The sequence below is a fragment of the Cyanistes caeruleus genome, chromosome 3, assembly GCF_971803275.1.
Source record: "Cyanistes caeruleus chromosome 3, bCyaCae1.hap1.1, whole genome shotgun sequence".
NCBI classification, from domain to species: Eukaryota; Metazoa; Chordata; class Aves; order Passeriformes; family Paridae; genus Cyanistes; species Cyanistes caeruleus.
The window spans coordinates 81,517,815-81,533,342 of record NC_141703.1 but is presented as its reverse complement, the minus strand read 5'-3'; the positions used below and the strand labels follow the sequence as shown (position 1 = coordinate 81,533,342).

Here is a 15,528-nt window from a genome sequence, read left to right as displayed (position 1 = left end):
TCGTCAAGAGAATCAGTGAGAGGTCTTATTTCCCTTAGGACTTGTACTCCCATTTGTTTTGTGTGTTGATGTTTTGCGTTCCATGTTGCAGCATCCTCAGAGCTGCAGTTCATTTTTGCATTGCAGCTGTTCAGATCATACTGGGTGGTAGTGGGAGGAGGAAGAAAAGCATAAGACTCATGTAAAATTACATCTGGTGAAAAAGTCCAAACTCACAACCCACAGCAATTGGCACCTGACTCCATATTGGTGCTAACACAGCTCAGCATAATCAGATTCCATTTCTGCCCATGTAAAGGACTTGGGAGCATCTAACCATGAGACCAATGCAAATGCTGGACCCTTTAGGAAAAGTGCCAGATCACACCCCTGGTGCTATATCTCATGTTCTGGCACAGTGTGTAGCACCGTAGGGTCTAAGCAGAATCAAAATTATCACAGCTTTTTGTCCACCCATGAATGATCACAATGACATCTTGCTAGCTTTGTGCAGATGTGCAATATTACAACTTAATTATTTTTCCTTGCCACAAACAAAAAAATAAAAAAATCTTCCATGCACTGACTCATTGAGAGCTTGCTAACAGGGCTCAGTGGAATGGCACTTCTTCACTGGTCTTACAGTCAGACCATCAACCAGTGAAAGAGCCTCTTTCTTGCTTAATCCCCCTTCCTACAGAGGTACCCTGTCCATGCTAGCGCTTTGTATTTTCTTTGGTAGTAAAGGCTGTTTCTAGATCAATATTCTGTGATGTAATTGTGTTTGTAGCTAGCATGGTTTGATGCTCCGGTGTGGATAGGGTCCTAGGAACCACTCAGTGAAGGTCAAGGATAAGAAATCTCTCCATTGCACTGAAATTACAAATCCTCATCCTGGAGAGCAGTGTGGTACCTGAGCTAATAACCACTATGAGCCAGCGACAGTGTCCTAGGTATGCAACATCCACCTACCTATTTACATTAGTTTTTATGGAGAAATTGTTGGCATTACAACTTCGCTGTTACTCGCTCATCAGCACCCAGTCAAACTGTATTTTTGTTTTGGTTTTCTTGTATTTTAATTTTTGTTGTTCAAATTGCATCCCTGACCAGAGGATTCAGCAAGTGAGAACACAATAGGATATTTGTAGGAAAAAACATGTTGAGGAAAATGTATCAACCTCATTTTTAAGATGCAGATTTAAAGCCATAAATATCTGCTATGTTCACAGAAAGTGGTCTTTTATCCTTCACAGCTTTTAATCTCAATATTTTCCCTCTTGCACATTTTGCCTGTCATGTTATGCATGTGGTTCACTGTACAACTGCATGCAAGTGCTCAAGCCCATTCCTTGGTGGAATAAACCATTATTTTCCATTAAAAATCAAACATTTTTTCAGTTGGTTCAGAAATAAGAATAAGGTCATTATGCTAAAAAAAGAAAGTTTCCTTTCTAGGACACAAATCAGCATCAAAGCTAACAACAGATAACATCTAAAATCTCTCCAGCATATAGCTAGCCTAGATCCTCAGCCAGTGGAAATCACAGTCACTCCTCTGATTTCAATGGAGTCCATCCCATTTTTACCACCTGAAGTTAAACATCCATCCTCCTCATCACACTGATATTTTTTGCATCTCTGTAAAACACCAAGGCCACCTGATTAAACACTAAGTGCGGCTCAGCACTTTCCATCACTATTTACTGCTTATTTTACTGTAACACCCAGAGGACCAAGTTGTGGACCAAGATTTTTTTGAGGCCAGTGCTGTGAAATTGGTAACAAAAAGACACCCCAAGGGCCAAATGAATTTGCAGAAGGCTTCAGCTGCACTGACATGTCACCAAGAACTATAGGAACTACCACTTCATTTGCCATTTTTGAGACTGTCTTTAAGGTGAAAAGCAGGAGAGGTGATCCATCATCTCTCACACTACATTAGCAGCTTACACCTTCTGGCCCTACAGCACAGGCAACTTGCCCTGATGTAAAACAGCCCTGATGGGAGCCAGCATCCTAAGCAAGATCTTTGGTGGGGGGGAAAAAAGCATTAAAAAAGGGGGAAAATAATGACAACACTGTTGGCTCTTAGTGGGATAGCAGCCTTCTAATTTCTGGACTTGTGCTCCTACATTTGAATTGGCCAGTTTGAATTTCTGAGTGCAGCAGCCTGTATGCACCAAGCTGCTCCCTCCAGCACAATGTCCGGCGCGTGTCTCTTTAGCAGGATGTTTCTCAATCCAGCTGTAGTGTGGGGTACTCAGAATCTGAACTGGAGTTTACAAAACACCCTGTCCAGCTTACACTCCTGTTATGTGTAAATACTCTGCGCATCCATTTCATTTGTGTAAAGAATAAAGCACACACAATTATAAAAATTAAGCTGTATATTTCATACTAGCTGTGTCCTTGCTTATTTATTCCGGTCCAAGCTCTCAGCTGTGGTTCAGTTGTAAATGCTTGATAGAGTGTTTATAAATATGTCATGAATTTTATTATAAAATATTAATATTAAAGCATTTTTACACTTTATAGCAAATGGCTTCTTCACAAGGCATAATTTGTCTTTCTTCCTTGGAGCAGAATAGTAAAAGAGAAATACAATGCTTTTGTACTTGAGAAATTATCATATCTATCACACAAGACAGACACAAGTCTGGGATTAGGAGGATGGTTTGAAAAATGACTAAGACACCTTTTTCCTTCTTGCTCTTTTTTATTTCTTTTTTCACTTCACACTGATATGAAAGTTGCCACCAAGAAGATTCATCCTGAATCCTGAAGTACAAGCCCTTTCTCCTTACCACAGCTCTGCTGTGAATTCAGTATCATCAGCATCTTGGTGAATAATTACCAGAATATTTTTTATAATTAAATAATCATTACATGTTTATGACATCACTGCACAGCTATGGGGAAAAGGACTGTAATAATTACATTATAGCTGCTTGTGAGCAGTTTAGTGGAGCATAAACTCACTTGTGCTATGGGATCCCAACAGCTCAAGAACCTTGGGGTTTGGCCATTCCAGGAATATCTTTGCAGATGGTTTGTGGGCTCCAGGGAGGCCATGTGAACATTGTCAGTCCCCAGCAGAGGCAGTAACATGATGGGAACACTGCTTTTGACACAGACAGTACTATCTACAGTACGCAGAGGACCACAGAGCCCCCATATGGCTCTGGGAGCCACAACTGAGACTATAGGGAAAAAACTCTCGACACAGGGTTTTACATGTGCAATCACAAGGATGGTTAATCATCTAAACATTCATTGTGATGCTTTAGATGTCTCCGGTAGATTCAAAAGAGGGAGATAATCCAAACAATTGACATTTAGCAGGGTCTCTTATTAAAGTACTTTCTTCTTCATCCTCTGTTTAGGTCAACCTGAGCCAATTCCCCAGACTATATTCTGCAGAAGCAAGAGAAACTTAGAAAACAATCTTTATAAAGTGAGACAGAAACTCCTCAAAATTGTAGGAAGCTAGACATGCTGTGATGATCAGTTCAGGCAGTGATGGCAAACTTTGCCAGCCTTTTGCCTTGGCAAGGCATAGAGTATGTCCCTAATGGTCACATTTTCTCATTTGTGCTTCTCTCTGTATTTTAATCGTTCCTTCACACAGACAGCCAAGTATCTGGACTTAGTTGTCCATTCAAACTGTGGTTTGAAAGACATTATCTCCCAGTTTGGAAAATTGTTTGGGACCAAAGCTACAAGGTAGGTGAGCAGTACTTCTGCTCTACAGATACCTCCAAGTGCCAAATCCATCTTAAGGAAGTCATTTCACCATGATTTTCAGAAGAATTTAGGTGTCTATCTGGCATAAGCAAGTTGTTCATTTCACTATAATTAGAGTACTTTATAGATGGTACAAAGCAAGGCAATGACACCTAAAGCACCTGTGGGAAAGCAGGAAAATATTGATACAGTTCCTAAATATCTGGGCACAGAGAAGATGCTCTTCCCTGTGAGCAATCCATACTGAAACCTTTATTATCAAAACTTCCATCCGTGGAAGCATTCAAGGCCAGGTTGTATAGAGCTCTGAACAACCTGGTCTAGTAGAAGGTGTCTCTACCAATAGCAGTGGGATTGAAGCTAGATGATCTTAAAGTCCCTTCCATTCCAAACCATTCCATGATTCTATGATCTTGGACAACTGAGGAAGATGTACCATAGTAGCCTTACCAGAGCAGGACTCACCAAAAGCACCATTACAAAGCCCATCACTGGGCTTTGACACCATGGCTACAGAGCATGGATTGCTTGGGTTGGCTGGCTGGGCATGTCACCAGGAAAAGAGCTGAACTGGTCTGCAGACTAGTGTGGAAAGCTGTGGACAAAAGCCCAGCTCCCCTGCTCAGTGGAGGAGGGCAGCTGGACCGCACCTACAGCTGCAGTCTCTTAGCAGTGGAGATGGATTCTGCATGATCCAATGGCAATCTGATGGTGCCAAACATCTGAGAGAAGGGGAGCATGGTGCCCAGAAGAAATAAGTAATTTTAGTCAGTGAAAAAATTGAATTGCTTGCTGCAGAAGCTCATTAACTACTGTCAACTACTCATTAGTACTTGATATAAGCAGAACCAAGTGGTGGCAACCAGGGAAAATTAATTAGGTCTAACATATTATAACAGTGATAGGGTTGTTACAGCATCAGTAGAAGGCCAATACACAGCTGGCCCCTACACCATACCACCTGATTAACTAATGTCTCAGGGCAAGCAACTAGCCTGAGGGCTTGCTCTGGAATATAAGGACAAAGAGCTTTCACTGTAGCCTCTTCTGGCTTCCCTTCCACCAGGGACTCACTGACACTGCCAAAGACTTTGCCTTGCAGTAGAATGAAAGAATGCAATAGGCATCAGCTATAAATGGTAGTTTGAAGATGTCTTTAAGCTGCAAAACTCTGGGATGGGCTTTAAATATGTAAGAGAAGTAAAAATGCTGGGAATCTGGAGTAAAATCCATCCCTAACAGCTCATATGAAGTCCCAGTCTGAAGCAGAAACTCGGTGGCACCACCAAACCCTGTTTGACCTCTGCCTGACTTACCTGCTCCAGAAGACTGTTCTGCGCAAAACTCATACTGGACTCCAAGGAAACATTTTCTCTAAGGTCTTCTTGCTTCTTTCTTTTTCCCAGGAAAGGATGTTTCCACTATGCCATCTGCAGTTAAAGCTGATCAGGGGCTGTTCATGACCTTCAAATAAAAGCGTAGAGCAAAATTGTACCAGTCATCACCATATTTAAGTACTTTTTAAGCAAGGGTCAAACCTATGTCAAGCACCCATTTCCTTCTCTATTTTTTAACAGTATTTTGAACACTGTCAGCCTGATGATTCACAGAACAAATCTGAAGGGTCTGAGGCCAAATGCTTGTCTTAAACTCCTGTCATCTGAAATAATGTTTCTGGACAGGAATTGTAGGATGCAGGCGTCACCAAAGCACTGTTTTTCCTCTCCTGATGGTGTATTTATTGGCTGTACTCTGCTTGCCTGCATGTGATTTGCTGGGAGTCAGTTGCTCATTACTGGCAATACATCTCCAGTAAAATATTAGGCAATTATTTCCTAACCTATTAACTCTTCATCTGTATATAATCCTTCTTTAACAGCACTGGCATTTGCTGTAGATGACTATGCTTATCAGCTTAGAATGAAATCTCACAGGCAGCACATCCAGAGCCTCTTTTCTCAATGGACACCACATCATCCTATTTTAGATACACCAAATGAGAAGGAAAACACTATTCTGGGACTGTGTCTGCTAAACGGGGAAAAGTCCTGCTGATCCCCAGCTCCAAGGGGATTGGCAGAAGTCCCATTTCCAATTAAATGAGCTTAGATGTTTGCCTGAGTGTAGTCCCTGGGGCAAGAGGATTTGGGGAACAGGTACAGTGTGTGGATGTGAGGCTAATGGGTCATGCCTTACTCAGCTGGCTAGATTTGGGGTGGAAAAGGGCTGGTCATTTTGACAGCTATAGCAGGGATGTAAGTGAGGCCATAGGCCTGAGACAAAGCTAAGGGAGAGGTGTGGGAGTGGGAAGGTCTCTCATTGTTTAGCGCCTGCTTCACTCCATTAACCAGCAGAGTTACAGATGGAGGTAACAGGTCTCTGAGCATAAAGTTACACAGGGCAAATACCAATTTCAATGCATTAAAGAACCTGGAGTAAAACTCTAGGGACCAGGAAAGCAGTAATTCATAGTCCTGTAGAAGAAGCCAGTTGTTAATTGAGCCTTTGCTCATGGAGACAAATCCCCAGTGGCCACAAATTTCTGCCATAAATATAGCAACTGCCTTAATTTAAGCAAGAATTGAGGCACCACAGAACAGTGAGTGCCTGAGAGAGACCCACACAGCCCAGGCATCATCTCACTGCCCACAAATGCATTTTGAAGGGCCCCTCCACACACGTATCCCAACCCATCACCTTAAGCCAGCTCCACAGACTCTGCAGAGTAGCTGCAGACTTGTTCTTCCCCACGCACACACATGAGCTCAGACAGAGCATCCAGGGACACAAGTCACTGACCTGAGCAGTCTGAGGGCCTCAGCATCAGAGGAGCTGCTGTGGCAAGGGCTGAGGCATCAGTGCTATTATGTCTCTATCTGGACTGCAAGCACTGCATTCCCACTTTCAAATCCCAGTGCAGAGCCCAGAAACTCTGCAATATTTGGACTCTGATGCTATCACTTAAGACATTAAACTTTTACAAGGCAGCCCTTTAAGGTCCCTCACGTAGGTACTTGGACAGTATGCACCCATCACAGTCCAGCCTAGGGCAAGAAAGGCATACATTGGATTTTCTATATAGCTGCTTTGAGATTCAGTGAGACGAAGCTAGAGTCCCCCTCAATTTCCCAGCCTGGCTGGAAAGCTTTAGGGCTGAAAGGGGAGTATACATACACTCCATTTCATGGAGGGTTTGACACCTTGGCTGGAGCAGTGTCATTGAAGTGCTGGAGATAAAGTTTATTAGGAATTAATTCTCTTTAGAACAGCTAAAGCTAAGTCTTCACAAATTTTCTATAGAAAAATAGCCAAAATTTTATGCTGGCCTTCAGTGACAGTTTCTACCTATTTGTTATATGACTGGGAATTCTTCTCCATATGATGTGTGCCCACAGGGCAGGGAAGTAATAATGCCACCTCACACTAACACAGAATCTGCACAATCTCTATTGAGCAAGGACTACGTAGGCAAGAAATAATTTAAACTACAGCAACTTTATTGCCATTTTTTTGCCAATGGTGGAAGAAGTCAAAGCAGGGAACAGGAAAAAAAAAAAAGATGAAAGAGTAATATTTAACTGCAAAGGCAATTAAGAAAGTTTTCTATCCCTCCTCCTTATTTTGAAGAGGGGTAGAAAAGATATAAGAAGAGAATATGTAGAAGCAGGTGACAGAGGAAAGGCTTGGCCATACACAAAGAGGGAGGAAGGGGATTTTGAAGCCAACAGTCTACAACAATTTTAGTGAGGTGGGGATTGGTCTCTTCTCCCAGGTAGCAAGTAACAGGACAAGAGGAAATGGCCTCAAGTTGCACCCAAGGAGGTTTAGATTAGATATCAGGAAAAATTTCTTTGTTGAAAGGGTCATCATGCATTGGAACAGGCCCCAGGATGTGGTAGAATCATCATCTGTGGAAGTATTAAGAGAAAGGAGTAGATGTGGTACTCAGGGACATGGTTTAGTGATGAACACAGTGGTGCCGGGTTAAAGGTTGGAAAGGCAGTGATCTGACCATGGTGATGGCACCATTTGCAAACAGGAAGGAAGGGTGATAATGAATAGCACATCATCAAGTCCCTTATATGTTATATATTCAAACACCAGACAATGTTATGAAAACTGGATGGAAAAAAAAAGAGAAAAAGAGTCAACATATCTTGGCCAGTTTTGGCCTATCCTAGCATTCTTGAGCTGGAAGGCTGAAAGTTCTTTGAAAATAATTCAGCCTCCATTTCACATGAGTAAAACTTTACAGGCACTACATTAACACATAAAATTACAGTTGGGCCAGAATTTGGCCAAGACAGTGTTCTAAGCACATCTACTCTGTCTAACTCTATCAAGAAACCTCCCTTCCTCACCAGCATGTACTCCTTGCACTTCACGCTGTTTCCATAGGTTTACAGTTACTGTGGAACAGTGGGTCTTGCTGCATTGAAGTTGTCCTGATCAGTCAGGATGAGAGCAGAAGGGGAAATGTAGTACAAAAAGTCAAAGAGCTGGTAGGGATACGAAAAGTGGAGTTGACAACAGCATCAAGGCTTCAATGAGACTTATCCTAAATCCACACCTTTTCCATAACTTACAGAATTGTATCTTTACTGACTACTGATGGTGCTGGTCCTGGGACATGTTAAGAACTAAATTACACAGCCAGAATTAAATAGGAAAAAGATGATAATAACAACAGCAACAATAACAAGAAATACAAAGTTTTTCTTCTCAGTTTGAAATTTCATGGGTTTGGCTGCATGCCAAAAAGAGATGGATAGTTGGATGTGCTTGAACTTTCCATGAAGAAATAATGCCCCCAAAATGTCAGTTCAAAATATCATGTATTTTGACATTCAGGACTCAGAACAGATCATTTCAGACTGACAGACCACAGCAAACCCATTCTAGATGCTGGTAACTTTTTTTTAATACAAAAACAGCTTTAAAAATATCTGTCTTTTGGTCCAGCTAAGATACTCTGAGATAAACCAGTATCTAAGAAGTAAAAAAAAGTTTATTGCAGGCAGTGTGACCAGCTTTGCTCAGACCCCTGGGAGGCTTCCACAGTGGAGATGAATTTTATTATGTGATATGGGCACTCACTTGACAGAGAGAGATTTGTGAGATTTGTGTAAGAGACCATATCATACACTTAAACAGATCAATTCCCATCCAACAGTGACAGAAGGAGATAAAAGAAAAATGTGTTATATTGCAGGGACTACAGACTTTGACCACTACTATCATACAATGTTTATTAGACAAGTGAGCTGGAACCAAGTACATTTGAGAAATACCAAGCACCCCAAAATCAAACACCTACTGAAGATTTTTTAAAATTGTATATTTTTAAAGAATCTGTACCAGAAAACAATAAATCCTGCAGAACTAGAAATGAAGATAGCTCAGATAAAAATGTTTGGATATGTTTCAAGTTGTAGGAAAACAGGGTTAAGGTGACAAAACAGAGGGATTCATAGAAACCAGCCATCCAGGGTGATGGCCCATGTGAGACATGCAAAATGAATTATGAGACAGCAAAGAGCAGTCAGATTAAGGGGACATAAAAGGTAAAACAGCATATGTACAATAAGACTGTAGGTTAATTGGTTAGAAACCAGCACAGTCAAAAGAGGAAGGGGTAGGATTAGAGAATGAGGCTGCTGAGAAACGAGTCTGTTTGAAGAATTGCCCCTAGACAAAGGCAACCAGAAGCTTGATGGGCTAAGTGGACTGGCACTCTTCCTCTACAATATGCTGTGAATGCAACCAGTGCCTTTGAAACCTCCAAAGGACACCATACATGACTGCCCTGCTGTCTAGTAAATAGTGCAAAAATTGTTTCAGAACTATGAATCTTCACTTGCCCATTTTTTTTCTGCTCAGGAATCTAACAGACCTTCCCACAGGCCTAATTCAATAGGCAGTATGCCTAATGTCTTGCTACAGATACCATAGTCTGACCCACTTGAAAATACCTACAGCAGCCAAATCTCATTGTTTTGCTTCTCCCTCTTCCCAGCTGAGCCTCTGGCTTCTTACTAATCCTGCTATTTAACATTCACTATTTGCATATCCAACCCAAAGCTAAAATTTCTTCCAAAATGGATAAAGGAGATGTGCAATAGATGCCAACTTTATTTGAAATATTCATCCCTACCACTTCAATCATTGACAATGACCACTAGCAATAAGCATTAATCACAGATAGCTAAATCAAGAGATTATTTTTTTGTCCATGGTCAAAGCAAGTGCCAGAGGCCCAGTCCCTGCCCTGTCCCATGGCACAACCCAGATAACCACCACAAAGCAATGGTGACTCTATGAAGGACTCTGGCCCAACAACACATCCCAAAAGTCTTTAATACAAATGCCTTTTTTTTGGGAAGGAAACTCAGTGTACAGCCCCCTCACCCATCACTGCCTCTGAATTTAGCGTTAGGTCTCCTTACATATGAGAGATGTTTCTCCCTACTCAGCAAATATTACCCTTGTGATTTCCCCTCTCTTACTTAAAAACCCATAACTTAAACAGTACACTGCAAAATGGTTCACATTTACATAAAAGCACTAATACAAACAGATTTCCACACCAAATCCAGGCATACTTTCTTGGCTGTTTTTTCTTACTCTTGTATTGCAGTCATAATGAAGAAGAAAAATAATTGAGAAGACACCCTAAAAATCTTCTTTCAAATTTTTTGTCTGAGGTCATGAAGGGGTAATACCAAAAATTTTGACTTCATTGTTTCCCAGACATAAAGACTGGTAAAAGAATGTAGAAGACAACATTATAGTGATACTACCAGTCAAGCCCTGTAGACTGTGAGAGCATGAAAGATCCTAATGGGATTTCAGAAGCTTGAAAAAACTCTCAAGAAATGTCAGCAATATGTTTTGAAAAAGAAATTGAAGATGACAGGCATGAAAATCATAAAAATAAATATCTGTTGAAATATAAGGTGCTATTTTTCATCAGATATCAAGTGAAGCTTAGTCTGCATGTGTTTTTCTTACACCAGTACACTTTTACTGTTTCTCACTTGGTTTGCAAGTGTAATAGTAAGCTTTTGTTGTTTTCTGCCAAAAATTGCCTGGCAAGCTGCTTTTTCAGCTTGGGAATGCAGCAAAAACTATTATTTACCTATCACACATTTTTAAGATGTGGAATTTTTCAACTGATAATAAAAAGTGTCAATCATATTTTGAGCTGAGGAAACATGGTCCTGACTGCATTCAGGTTATGTCTTTTGTCAGTTATTGCTCCCCATCCGTGGCATATTAGTGCCAGAGCTGCAGGCATATTTCAAGTTCATTTAAGTGCACCAGTGAAACTTAAGACTAAAAATGGTTGAAATTCTAGTTGCACAGCTAGAAATTCAAGAAATCAATTTATTTTTTCTAATTAAATAACTCATTCATTTAGAGGGAATACCACTTCAAAAAATACAAAAGCTCCAGTTTGATATGAGATGTCCAAACTCAGTGGGCAGAAGATAAAGACCCTTCCAGCCATTCATCATAGACTGCTCCTGGCTGGACAATTCAAGGTGATTCTGTTGATCTTTCTTTCTTGCACTTAAAAATATCCAGTCCTAATAAAAAGTCACAAAACACTGGTCAGGTGATGCTGTCACCAGAAAACAAGAGAGGTATGTACTGAGAAAGTAGTGCCTGAAACTCTTCCAGGGGTTTATTTGCACTGTACACTGGCAATGCTGTGTAGTCCAGAAGAATCAATAAACTCAGCAAACAGGAGTCTGCTGGAACCCTTGGCAGCAATGAGAGGTTCCATGGTTCAGACTTTATCCAGGAGTGTGACAGCTGCTGGATGCAGAAATACACACTCCCCTGATGACCCAGAATATACTCAGAGGGATTTTGCAGATACCTGCCAGGCAGCCACATGAGCCAGTTTGACCCCACGGTTCTGAATACGCAGCTGGGCTTGCGACTTCCAGACACTGCCGCAACCACTCAGCCATGAGTGAGGGGCTAATAAGTACATGGGTGTTCACCCATGTGCCATTAATTCACTAGGTGAATTAATGAAATTACAGTTTGATTCTTTTAACAACTAAATAGGTTATTCCTAAAAAATAGCTGTGATCTGTGTCTCCTCCTAACACCTGCCCCACAGTGAAGATCACCAAACTCCTGGAACTGTCCTTTTGGCAGCAGTGTCAGCTTAAGCAGTTGCCTCTCTCAGCCCCTTTGTCTTCTGCCTAGAAAATGCCATTTTGTTTCATTTTTGACATGAAAGGACTCTCTAGAATGGTTCACAACATGAGAAAAAGCTGAGGTAGACTTCATATGGTCTTCAGAAAACTACAAGTGGCAAGGAGACCCATCTCTAGATTTAGATACCCCAGTGAATCTGAGCATCCAACATTTACGACTCATTTCCCTCCCTGCAACCCAGACACACACCCAAACCAATTTTTCTGCAGAAACAAAATATCTGCCCAGAATTTTGTGGATCTCGCCAAAAGCACTTAATCTGCTGTTGTGCTCCAAAAAGTATGAAGACTTATAAAACTACCCCTAGATGCCCGTCTGTTCTTGAATCCCAGGAAAATCAGTTTGTCTACAGATGACTAACGAAAGATCCTCTTTGGGCCTGAGCTGAGTCCCATCTGCTGTACCTGATCTTGCAGTTTGGCCAGAAAAGACATCCTTCCATCTCAGATTCAAGGATAAAGGAAGCAGACCTGACTTCTCCTAAATATTCTTTTCCCTCAATTTTCTTCCGAAGATTAGACACACCCATTAGGCTTGTGTTTTCCTACCCGTGTGAGATTTAAGAGAGAAGTGAAAACTCCACCATCTACAAGTTTTTAAATTATAGGCCACAAGATTATGGGAGAAGAGGAATGAGGAAAAGACATTATACCTAAGTAAATCAACAGCAATCATAAAACAGCTGATAGAAAGAAACTTACTGATGTTTTTGCATGAAATTTCAATATTCATCTAACTTCACAAATCTCATTGAATGACATTATACTTGCCAAGGCTGCCTGCCTTTAAAGTCTCTAAAAACCTAATACCTCCATAGGGAGGAAAATTATTTACAATTAAAGAATGGGTCACAGTGTGCATCTATAGCCTGATCCTGAAAGACATTTTCATGCAGCTTTTACATGGATACAAGTCCTCCTGTAACTTTAGACCCTTACATTCATGCAAGCCAAAAGACATCCCTAATCACTTGTTTTCCTAGGACCAGTGGGACTCTTCATGTAACAGGGTAATCTTACTGGGTGTATCACAAGATCAAGACCATGTTCAGTAATTTAATGTCCCAGTGGCCTCAAGATTCTGGCATAGCAAGGACTAGCTTTCTTTGCAGTCAAGCTACTGTTTCAACCCATCTCTGTAGAAAAGATGTAATTGTGTCCTGCAGGAAATGCATCAGGTATCACCTTGGTAGGGATGACCCAAAATGCAAAACACAGGCACTTAGGAAAATAAACAGGACTACAGAAGTACTTCATGGATCTTGATGAGTACCACTGCTTCAGAATTGTCTTCACTTCATAAAGACATTCATATAAAAATTTTCTCAGCTATTGCAATTGCTATTTCTTAATTCACACAGGTCCTGCCCATTGAAAACTTATTTTTTCAAGACATCTTGTCAGTGATCTTTCTGGAGGCAGAGCTGATCTGCAGATAGACCATCCAGTGACCAAGTCACATTTAATACTAAATCAACAGAGGTCTCTAAGGTGAAGGAGGAGGTGAACACTGGTCTGGCCTGCCCAGCCCTGGGTGTGCAGTTATCTGTCATCACTGGTTCACCACAAAACTAACAAGCAGCCTGAGGATAGAAAAGATTCAGTACTGGTGACCCTAACCCATGACTGTGCCCAAGAATGTGTCAGGGTAGGGTTTTATTAGTCTGCTACTGAGTGGTTTGGTCAGAAACAAGGATTTCTTAGGTTTATAGAGCTCATTTTAAAATGGATTAACACAATGCTTCCAGTATCCAGAAGCATTTAAGTTGTTGTTTCTGTTTGTTTCACCAGCACCCAGGGGATGATGTATCTCTTCTTGGGTGTTTTGGAAACCACTTCTTGTCTCTTGCCTCTGGACATCAATGAACTGATGTTGTTTCCAGCATGGAGTTCTCTTGCTATTGAAAAAGCCCTCTGCCTGACCTGCCTTCCTCCTCCCTGTGCTTCTGAAGGCTTAGAGGAGCTAAACCTTCAATCTCCTTAGGGAGATGATAAATTGAAACTCGGAATGCCTTGATTCCATTCTGGCTTCTTTCTATGTCTCAGGTTTCCCATTGATATGTGATATAGACAAAAGCAAATCCAAAATTATTTCAGGCCTTATTCAGAAGGAAGCCTGAGTTTCAAATTCACGGTTGTGTAAGAATTTGCTGAGTCAGGAGAGACAGTGATTTCTTACTTTCTCTTGCCCTGTGTGCCAGACCATGTGCCCCAGTGCAATGCCCTTGAATGAATATAAACCTAAGTTGCATTTTGTCTGGGTACTATTCAGCTTTTTATCCAGCACACAGTAGAGGGTTTCAAAACTGACTGTCTAAAACTTATTTTTTATCCTTCCATGGGGCCATTAACTTAGAAAACTAACTTCCACGAAAGAATAGTCTCAGTCTTCAAATACTGAGCACATTCTATTTAGTATTTATTGTCCAAGCCAACTGAATTGCAACAGATTTGAAATATAATTAACTCTCACCAGATGTAACAATTTTATTTTCATCTCAGCACCATCCAAAAAGATAAGAGAATTTTGTCCTTGAAATATTCTGTCCTTGAAATATCAACAAATACAACCAAAAGCATATGAAAGCTGATTCAATCAATGATAATTCCTCTGATCAGTATGAGCAGAAGGGGTCACCTCAGCAAATGTGTGGAGTGGTTTTAGAAAGTAAAAACCTGATCTGAACAGCCAAACAGTTGCTGCAATTGAAGATGAATTATTAAACAGGTTAACACTCACAGTGAGCAGTGAACTTGCAGAGATACAGACACTGAGCAAATACACAATCTGCATACTTTGGGATGCAGAGCAGAACAAAACCAAATGAAATCTTGGGGGAAATTCTCAAGAGCTGAGTCAGCTGGAAATTTCCTGCAGCTTTCTCTCAAAACTATTTTTATTTCCCAAGGAAAATACAAAAAGGGGAAAAATAGAAAAGAAAGGTGTGAGGGTGCAATATTGTCCTGCTGTGACTTTTTACTTTACTTGCCAAAGTCCTTATGGAAAAGTTCATGAGAGCCATGCACAGTGAGACTGACAGATGATTCACATCTTTTACTCCACTCAACTAGTTGGGTGCTCATGTTAATTGTACACTTTGGCTCTCATGCTCTTTTTCATTTGCTGCATTGCATTAAGGGAAGCCAAGGGTACATTATGTATGCAAGTGCAATGGCTTCCAGCCTTGGAAGAGCATGGATATTGCTCTTCCTGTTGGCTGCTGAGCAGGGTGAGCATTCAGAGGTCTCTGCAGCCTCACAGCATCTCCTCCCAGGGTACCCTTGAGGGTCCATGACTGGGTGTCCAAGGCCTTTTCTGCACCCAGTTTTCACAGTTCATTGGAAACCGCCCATAAGGGTGCACATGTATCCAGGTTTGGAAGCAAACATGCTGGAGAAGCATACCCAGGATGCACACTGTGCTGCAGGCTGCAGCTCTGGAATCATGGGACATGGGACATGGGACAAGGAAGCAATGGTGAGGAAGAAGGACAGACCCCCTCCAAAAAAGCTATTTTCCCATCATGAGGAATCAATTTCATTTTCCGAAGCACTGGAGAGACTGAAG

The 15,528-nt window shown here is 41.2% G+C and overlaps 1 long non-coding RNA gene across 1 annotated transcript in view; it reads right to left on the bottom strand.

The window, feature by feature from the left end:
* Nucleotides 1-2,694: 2,694 nt before the first annotated feature.
* Nucleotides 2,695-15,528, bottom strand: part of LOC111925122 (uncharacterized) — a 64,456-nt gene continuing 51,622 nt past the window's right edge. Inside the window, exon 3 of the long non-coding RNA XR_002862065.2 lies at nt 2,695-5,190. This is a non-coding gene — a long non-coding RNA (uncharacterized LOC111925122). The remainder of the gene's footprint in view (nt 5,191-15,528) is intronic.